The sequence below is a fragment of the Acinonyx jubatus genome, chromosome E2, assembly GCF_027475565.1.
Source record: "Acinonyx jubatus isolate Ajub_Pintada_27869175 chromosome E2, VMU_Ajub_asm_v1.0, whole genome shotgun sequence".
Taxonomy (NCBI): Eukaryota; Metazoa; Chordata; class Mammalia; order Carnivora; family Felidae; genus Acinonyx; species Acinonyx jubatus.
In genome coordinates, this window is record NC_069396.1 from 59,042,141 (window position 1) to 59,051,688 (window position 9,548).

General features: G+C 42.0%; 1 long non-coding RNA gene across 1 annotated transcript; it reads right to left on the bottom strand.

Annotated features, from left to right (window-relative positions):
- Positions 1-5,638: 5,638 nt before the first annotated feature.
- LOC128313258 (uncharacterized) lies at positions 5,639-9,546 on the bottom strand. The gene is made up of 3 exons (XR_008293702.1): positions 9,313-9,546; positions 5,823-5,934; positions 5,639-5,726 (listed from the first exon to the last, which is right to left on the bottom strand). It is a non-coding gene; the product is annotated as an uncharacterized LOC128313258 (long non-coding RNA).
- Between the last annotated feature and the right edge of the window lie 2 nt (positions 9,547-9,548).

Below are 9,548 nucleotides of genomic sequence, written 5' to 3' on the forward strand. Positions count from 1 at the left end.
TGTTTATTTATTTTGAGAGAGAGAGAAAGAGCAGGCAAGGGTCAGAGAGAGAGAATCCCAGGCAGGCTCTGTACTCAGTGTATTATGTATCAATCAGATACATAATCAATGATTATGATTAATCAAATTCTATGTCCCTGTGGCTATATTAAAAGCATATTATTACTGCTTATAAGAAGGATTTCTTTCTTGCATTCTCATAGAATGCCTCTTTGCCAGTATTTTAACTTTTTATTGAAGTATAATGTAAATGTTGAAAAGTACACATAGTGTGAGTATAAAGCTTGATAAATTTTTACAGACTGAACCACCCTATCACCTGGCCCCAGATCAGTATATTTTTCTTTCAACAAATTGTCATATTCATTGTTTTTAGATTTTAATTTAAAATTTTCCCATTTAATTTCAGGAAAAATGTAATATGCAACTTCCATTTTGTTCATATTTTCTCTCTTTTTCTCATACCTGCTCACACACTACGTTATCAGTCTTTCAATCACTGTAAATCTTAGAGTTGGAAATAATAGTATCTCGTTGCTTTATTTGTAACTTGTTTGAGAACTAGTGTGTTTGAACACTTTTAACTAAATGTTTTGGCTCTATTTTTAATAAATTTTTATAAATTGTCCATATTTTTCTTTTTTTTTCCTTGATGATATTTTCAGATTCTTGGTTTATGCAGAAGAGGCAAAATTTTACCTTTACCCTCTTAGGAGCTCTGGCTGGGCTTGAGAATTAAATTGATATAAAACAGATTACCAGGATAGAAGTTTATAAATTTATTTAATGTAAGTTTTACGTGATACACGAAGCTTCATAAGGAAATGAAGACCCAAAAAAGTAGCAAAACCTAAGTGCTTACATGTTAGATTGAACGAAGAGAGGCGATTTTAGAAAAGTAACTAAAATACATGTGGAAACTAAAGGAAGATAAAAGTTATCTTAACAAGGTTTGCTTGCACAGAATTTTTTCTTAGTTTTGGCTCCTCATCTCCGGTGATAAGAATGTTTCTTTCCTCCTAGTGTAGAAAGGGCATCTTTGATATGGGAGGTTTTTTTTTTTTTTTTAAGTTTATTATTTTCAGAGAGAGACAGAGTGTGAGTGGGGGAGGGGCAGAGAGAGAGAGAGAGAGAGAGAGGGAGACACAGAATCCAAAGCAGGCTCCAGGCTCTGAGCTGTCAGCAGAGCCCCACATGGGGCTCGAACCCACGAACTGTGAGATCATGACCTGAGCTGAAGTTGGTTGGTTAACTGGCTGAGCCCCCCAGGTGCCCTTTTCATATGGGAGTTTTACCTTCTATTTTCCGGGAGTAAAAGGGGACGTCAGTGGGCCTTTCTTGTCCCTTTATCTCAAAACAATCCTTATGCCAAAGTGGCATATGGTGGGAGGGGGGGCGGGGAGAGGGCTGTTCTGAGCTCCTTTGCGTCTTAGGTACAACATTTTTTCTTAATAACTTGTACATTAAGCTACATTTGTCCTATGTCTTGCAAGTACATTTTCTGAATTCATTACTTTAAACTAATCCTTTTGTTTTATATCTATATACTGTTCTCAATTGGTTCTTTTTCCAATTTAATTTTCTAACTGGTCAAGGTACTGGTCATGGTCAAGGTATTGATGCTGGTTAATGACAAGGAAGAAGTATAATTTTTGAAAATGGAGAAGAAGATGCAATGAGTTTTGTTTTATTTATTTATAAGATGCAATGAGTTTTAATCAAGAAACACCGTTATGATCCCATTTTCCACTATATATTGGGAATTCTTAATACTTATACCTAAAAATGTGGATTCAGTCGTGGGGCGCCTGGGTGGCGCAGTCAGTTGAGCGTCCGACTTCTGCTCAGGTCTTGATCTCATGTTTCATGGATTCAGGCCCCATGTCGGGCACTGTGCTGACAGCTCAGAGCCTGGATCCTGTTTGGATTCTGTGTCTCCCTCTCTCTCTCTCTGCCCTTCTCTCCCCTCGTGCTCTGTCTCTCTCTTTCTCAAAAATAAAAAAAATAAGCATTAAAAAAAATGTGGATTAAGCCGTGAGGACTACGTGCTACGTAGCACGTGAAAAGTGGTCACCTCCAGAGGCAGCAATCAGAAGTAATACATTTTTAAATTCCTGCTATCCATTTTCTGACATTTGTACAATTCATGAATATACCTGTGTTGGACAAGTCAAGGATACAAACAAACTCTGCCGGTGTCCCCCGCCCTGGGATTATTTTTTATTTATTTATTTATGCTTCCTCTTAATGAAGAGCGGGATTCCGTTTTCTCGCTTTCAACTTTTCAACACAGACGGTTTCCCGCGGTTTTGCCCTCTTTCCCGCGTCTTCTCCAGGCCCCTCGGGGGCCCCCGCGCGGCAGTCTCCAGACACTCAGAGCGCAGCCTCCTCTGCGCACGCGTTCTGCGCCGCCGCCGTAGCCCCCGTTTTGCAAACTTCAGCGCTCGCCGGGGCGGATCCGGCCTTGGAGCGGGCGCGGCGGCGCGTGCACAGTAGGGTGTACGAGGCAGACGTCTGGGCAGGGCCTTTCCGAAGGCCCGCGTTCCCCGTGGGCGTCCTGGGCGGGAGGGAACGCGTCCGAGATGCTTAAGGGGCAAGCTGGTGCTCGGGTTGGGGGGCCACGGACGTCGGGGACCTCCTCCCGTGGCTGTGACCCGTTTGTGTGGCATGGCCTGAAACTGGCCGGCAGGGCGGGAATAGCCGGGTCCCAGGTGGCCCCGGGCCGCGTGGTCGTCTCCTGGTGGTCTCCCGATGTTGATGCGGAGGAGGGCGCCGGCCTCCAGGGTCTGGTTCTGTGCCTTTCTCACGCCTTCACTTTTTCTCCGCGTCTCTTCCCAATGAATCACAGAGCTCCAATCTTAGGCCCCTCAGTGGGTCATCTGGGTGGAGCCTGGTGCCCCAGGAAGGATCGCAGGGTAATTCTCTGGGCCAGAATCTGTCCATGACCCTGGTGCCCAAACACAGGAAGACTTCAGTGATGTCTCCATCTCCTGAGAGCATGAGCGACTGTGTAAGGATGGGGGGATTTGACCCAAATGTTGGTTGGGCTGAGTAAGGATAACGCAGGACTGGAGAAGGTAATGAGCACTGGTCCTTTCAGGAAAAAGAAGAGGCAACAGCCACAGCTAAGAAAATTATCTGAACCCCCTCCATCACTGGGCCAGCTTTCCCCTTTACACATTCACCCTCCCATGTCTAATTCCTCCTTGTCCCCCTCCCTCTGTCAATGTGGCCAGGATAATAATGAAATACACATCCAGACTCTTATCCAAAACCGTGGCATGAAAAATATCCTGTGATCAAACATGTTAGTGTTTTCCTCAGGCCTTTGTAGCTTCATGCTAGCCAGGTGAAGAGAGACCTTATGTAGCTTCTGGTTAGTTCATTCTACCAAAACCTTTTATTCCAAATTTATGAGGAAACTTTCAGCTCTCGCACCATTCTTCCTTTGGAATTGCAGGTAAATTGTCGTGGGTTTGTAATAGCTAACATTTATTGAGCCCTGATTATACCTTCGGAACTGAACTAAGTTATTAACTGTATATTCTCATTTTGTATTTGTTACAACTGAGTAGGGCAGGTACTAGTATTATTCCCAGATTTTTAACGTTTTAGGAAACAGACCCAGAAAGATAGGTAATTTGCACAAGGTCAGACAGTCAATAAATTGGAGTTTGGGGGGCCATGTTTTGAATTTAACAAACTTTATACCTATTCCAGAGTTCCAACAACAGCTCGGGGAACACACATTAGTTTTCCCCCAGAATCATTATTATTTGGATTCTTATTATTTAGATTTATTATTTAGATTTTGCCACATTTAATTTTTAATCTCTTATCTGTGTGTGTTCGTATGTCTCTCAATTTTGGATTGTCTGATGTTTCCTCATTTGATTCTGGTTACAGTTTGGCAGAAGCCCCATAGCAGTGATGTTGTGTCTTCCTATCAGGAGGCACCTGAATATCAGTTCTTCACATTTGGAGACTCTGAACTTTGCTTGGTTGAAGTGGTACCTGCCGGATCTCTCCACCTTTTCCTCTCGGCAATTAATGTGGAGCCATTCTTTGAGATAGCTCAATAATACCCAGTTCCCCCACCACACTTCAACTACTGGCTTCAGCCTCCACTGAATTATAGATTCTTGCCTGAATCTACAATTAGTATGATGTGAACATTCTATTTCTGTCATTCTACTCCATTGCACATTTCTGAGTTGGTACTCTTTTGTAAAGAACTTTTCCCTCCCACCCTACCCTTTTGAAATTAGTTAATTCACTTGGATGACACAGGGACTCAAGAATCCATGTTTTATCTAATGTGTTATAATCCATTTCTGTCATCATTTTGGTGCTCATTATTCAGAGTTAGTCTCTCCAGGCTCAAGTGGGCTTGGCTATGGCAGCAGTAAGTCAGACCAGCCATTAAGGGGAGAGAGGCATGAATAATAGGTAGAACACAGAGGGTTTTTTTTTTTTTTTTAGGGCAATGTAACTATTCTGTATGATATAATGGTGGATACATGTTATTAAACATTTATTAAACCCATGGAATGTACACCAAGAGTAAACCCTATTGTAAGCCGTGGACTTTGGATGATAATGATATGATGTATAGTCTTCAGTTATAACCTGTACCACCGTGGTGTGGGTATGTTAGTGGGAGGGGTTTTGAACGTGTGGGGATGGGATACATGGGAATATTACTTTCCATTCATGCTGTGAACCCAACATTGCTCTAAAAAAACCAATTTGGCTAATTTTTTTTAAAAAAGGAATTGAAGGTCTAGCAAAAAGAAAGATCATGGCAAATTGTAAAACCCAAAAGATATTTGCTGTTCACTTAAATGAACAATAATGGTCATGGTCTTTGTTTACCTGAGCAGTCTTTAGAGTCCTTTTTCATAGTGGCTGTGTACAGGTAGAACTCCCTGGATGCACTTCTGGCTAACAGATTTATTAAGGCTTTGGGTTTTTTGTATAAGTTTTTTTTACATTTATTTATTTTTGAGACACAGAGCACCAGTGGGGGAGGGGCAGAGAGAGGAGACACAGAATTTGAAGCAGGCCCCAGGCTCTGAGCAAGCGTTCAGCTCAGAGCCTGATGTGGGGCTCAAACCCACAAAGCGTGAGATTGTGACCTGAGCCAAAGCCAGTCTCTTAACCGACTGAGCCATCCAGGCACTCCAATGTATTAGGGCTTTATACCTATGAGAAAAGAAAAACAATTAAATACTGTTACCATAGCCATGCATATTAAATAGAGAAATCAATCAGAACAACAGACTTTTCAGAGGTCAGGCATTATTTTTCCAGTTCATATGTAACTCTTTTCTAAACATTTGCTTCTACAAAGTTAGCTATGACTACATCTGCTTCCCTTGCAGCTGCGGGAAACCAGAGAATATTGTCTGCTTCTTATCTTGCAGACTCCTTCTGCAGAAGTTTAAAGGGCTTATAGCTTTTAAGAACAATGTAGACACCCTTCATATACTGGTATGGAACTATCTCTGGGATATAGTGTTAGGCAAAAATACATAAAGCCCAAGACTGAATATGTCATGCTACCCTTTGGCTAATAAATGGGGAAAACTCTGATGTACATTTGTCTTTGTTTAAAGCAAAGCCATTCAATTGCTTACCTGTGAATCAAGGAATAGGTAGGAATAAAGCTTCTCACTGCTAATCTTGTCCTATCATTTTGGTTTTGTGCCATATGCATCCATTTCCTATTCAAAAACAAATTGTAGTTTAAAAAATCAACTGCATTGCTTTAAAAAACATAACTTTTCAAGATTATGATTCAATGTTCCATTATATCTTACCGAAACGTCTATGATGTGTCTGCTTTGTGCTAGACATTTTTAGAAGTTGGGGGAGGGGATACAGCAGTGAGCAGTGAAGAAAACGAAGACCTTTGCACGCATGGAGCAACAGCTAGAGGGAAAAATAGGAAATAAACAATAGTTAAAATAAACAAAGTATCAGAAGTTAATCAGTGACACAGAAACATACATACTTTTATTTGTAAATAATTTCAAAATTACAGAAAAGTTGCAAGAGTAGCATGAAGAAACTCTGTATACTCTTCACACAGAAATTACCAATTCCCATTTTTGTCACATTTGGTTTATCATTCATCCGTTTCCCTGCCCGCTATCCATCAATTTATACTTTTCTGAACCATTTGAGAACTTCATGTCTCATATTTGTATTTTCTGAGAACAAAGATATTATCTTACACAACCAGAAGACAATTTCTAATGTCAGAGAAGTTAACATTAGATCAATACAGGGGTACCTGGGTGGCTCAGTTGGTTGAGCATCTGACTCTTTGATTTTGATTCAGGTCATTGTCCCAGGGTTGTGGGTTCGAGCCCCATATTGGGCTTCACACTCAGTGTGGAGCCTGCTTAAGATTCTACCTATCTCCCCCCCAACCACCTCTCTCCCTCTGTCCCCTGCTCATGCTTTCTCTCCCCCCTACGTCTCATATACACAAACACACAAATTAGATCAATAGATTAATTTAGATCATATTGCATTCATCATATAAAATCCAATGGACCAATACCAGATTTGATCTAGTTAGACAGAAGTATGTCTTTTTTTTCACCATTTTTATTTGGAAATTATGTATGGTTTAAGGAGATGCATCTGAGTGCCAAGTTGACAAGAAGTAGAATGTGATGGCTAGATTTATGTGTAAACTCAGCTAGGCTATACTAGCCAGTCATTATTGGATCAAACACTAATTTGGTGTTGCTGTAAAGGTATTTTATAGATGTGCTTAACATCTACAACCAATTGGCTTATTTAAGCAAAGGATTTTATTTTCATAATGTGGGTGGGTCTTACCCAATCAGTGAAAGGGCCTTAAGGATTTAAGTAAGAGTTCCCTGAGGAAGAAGTTCAGCCTCCAGGAGCCTAGGTGGCTCAGTGGGTTGAGCATCCAACTCTTGATTTCAGCTCAGGTCGTGGTCCGAGGGTCATGGGATGGAGCCCTTCTGCTGGCTCTGCACTGGGTGTGGAGCCTGCTTGAGATTCTCTCTCTCCCTCGCTGGGCTCCTGCCCTGCTCTCATGTGTGCATAAGTGCTCTCTCGTTCTCTCTCAAAATAAATAAACAAATATGAAAAATTTTTATTTTATTTATTTTTTATTTTTGAGACAGAGACAGAGCATGAACGGGGGAGGGGCAGAGAGAGAGGGAGACACAGAACTGGAAGCAGGCTCCAGGCTCTGAGCCATCAGGCCAGAGCCCGATGCGGGGCTCGAACTCACGGACCGTGAGACCGTGACCTGAGCTGAAGTCGGAGGCTTAACCGACTGAGCCACCCAGGCGCCCCTGAAAAATTTTTAAAAGGAAAGAAATTAGCCTCAAGACTGCAGCATTAGCTCTGGCTGGAGAGTTTCCAGGCCACTTACTAGCCTACCCTCTGCCCTCTGGATTTGAAACTTGCTATGCCCCACAATCACATAAGCAAATTTCTTGAAACAAATCTCATATATACATATTACAACTACATATGTATATGCAATACACACATATACACCATACACATAGTTATAAAAGATGTATACATGTCAATATTTATAAAACATATCTTACTAGTTCTCCATAGAACTCTTCATACGTTCTTCATTCCTTGACCTAATTAACTTATTGCTATGCTTTTGTCTCATCTTAGAAATATTAAATCTGAAGGGCATTTCTATACTCTCTGATTCCAGTTCTGAATCTGTACCCATCCTCAAATCATCAAAGATGCATTTGATTCTCTCAGCTCCACAGTTATGAAAAAAAAAGTCACCAATGGTGACTTCTTAGATTGCTTAACGTACTTCTAGGTGGACATTAGAACCCCTAATGTGAGTTTGTTGGTTTCTTGACATCAACAACTTAACAAAGTCAGGTTGGCCCAGGGTTCATGCTGTGTCCATTCTCTTCTCCAATCTACACTCATTCCTCTGTTGGTCTTACCTAGTGTCATGACTTGGAATAGCAGTGTAAGCTAACAACTCTCAAATACATGGGAGTGTCCACAAAAATGAAAAAACCTTTTTTAAAATTTTAAAGAGAAAGGAAGGGGGTTTTATTTGAGCTCATGTTAAGACAGCTACCTAGGATACACAGTCTTCACAAAGCAAAGAAGAGGGTGCTCTGGGGAAGGAACGGTTGGTACACTGCTACACACACACACACACACACACACACACACACACACGATGAATTGTAACTCTTTATTAATTAACATTATGACCCAGGACATTCCAAAAATTCAGACTTTGTCTTATGTTTTTAGTATGTGCAAATACATATGACTAATCTTAGGGGAACCAGGGAGGTTTTTTTCTTTTTCTTATGTTTGGAATGCTACATTCTGGTTCTCTTTCTTTTCAAGTTTATTTATTTATCTTGAGAGAGAGAGAGAGAGAGAGAGAGAGAAACACGAGTGGGCAAGGGGCAGAGAGAGAGAGAGAGAGGGAGAGAGAATTCCCAAGCAGACTCTGCACTGTTAGTGCAGAGCTGGATGTGGGACTCAAACCCAGGAACCATGAGATCTTGACCTGAGCTGAAATCAAGAGTCAGATGCTTAACCGATTGAGCCACCCAGGTGCCCCTGTTATTTTTATTTTTATTTTCAGTGAAGCAGATGTACAACATGTGCTTGGGGCAGAAACAGAGCCCATGCCAAGCCATTTTGACCTTGGTAAATGTTAAAGTATAATTTCCCCAGGAGCCCAAGAGCAAAGCCCACAAACGTGAAAAGCTGAAAATTTCCTTTATCAAAGCTGAACTCTTTTCCAATGTTGTCATTGAACTGCCTATGTAACACATGCCTCGTGGTCTCATGGACATTTCAAATTGACCATGCTGGAAACTGGGTCCTAAGTTTCCCTCTAAGCCTCCTGTGTCTGCTCCTCCCCACCTCACAGGATGCCAAATCCATTCTTCGTAATCTGGGCCAACTACACGACTCAGAAGTTCATTCATCTTATGAAAAAGGCCCTAGGCGAAATAAGTCCCTGGAGAGTGTGCAACTTGTGAAAGGGGACTTTCAGTGTCCTCCTTGGGAGGTTTTGTGGTGGTTGTTTTTTCTTTTTTTGAGACAGCACGAGTGGGGACTGGGCAAAGAGCAAGGGAAAATCCTAAGCAGGCTCTACACTGTCGGCAGAGTGTGAAATCATCACCTGAGCCTACATCAAGAGTCAGATGGTTAACCAACTGAGCTGATCAGGCGCCCCCTCCTTGGGAGGATTTTTAAGCTACTTTTTGGTCTTTTCCCCTAGAAGAGGATCGAGGAAGGTGGTACCGAAAAAAGGAAGTCACCAGGCCAGCTGGGGCAGAAGGCCAGTTCTTCGCCTTTTCATATGCCTCCACCCTGACAAATGTCCGTCTCCGGAGCCTCAACTTCCCAGGCACAGAATGGAGGCTTCACCCCTGCCCCTTGGTCCTCCGAGTTGTGGCCACTTAAAAAGGCAGATCGGTTGCTTGCTTGCTTGTGCTCCTTCCCCTCGGAGGAAGACGCCTGGTTAAGTTCATCCTGCC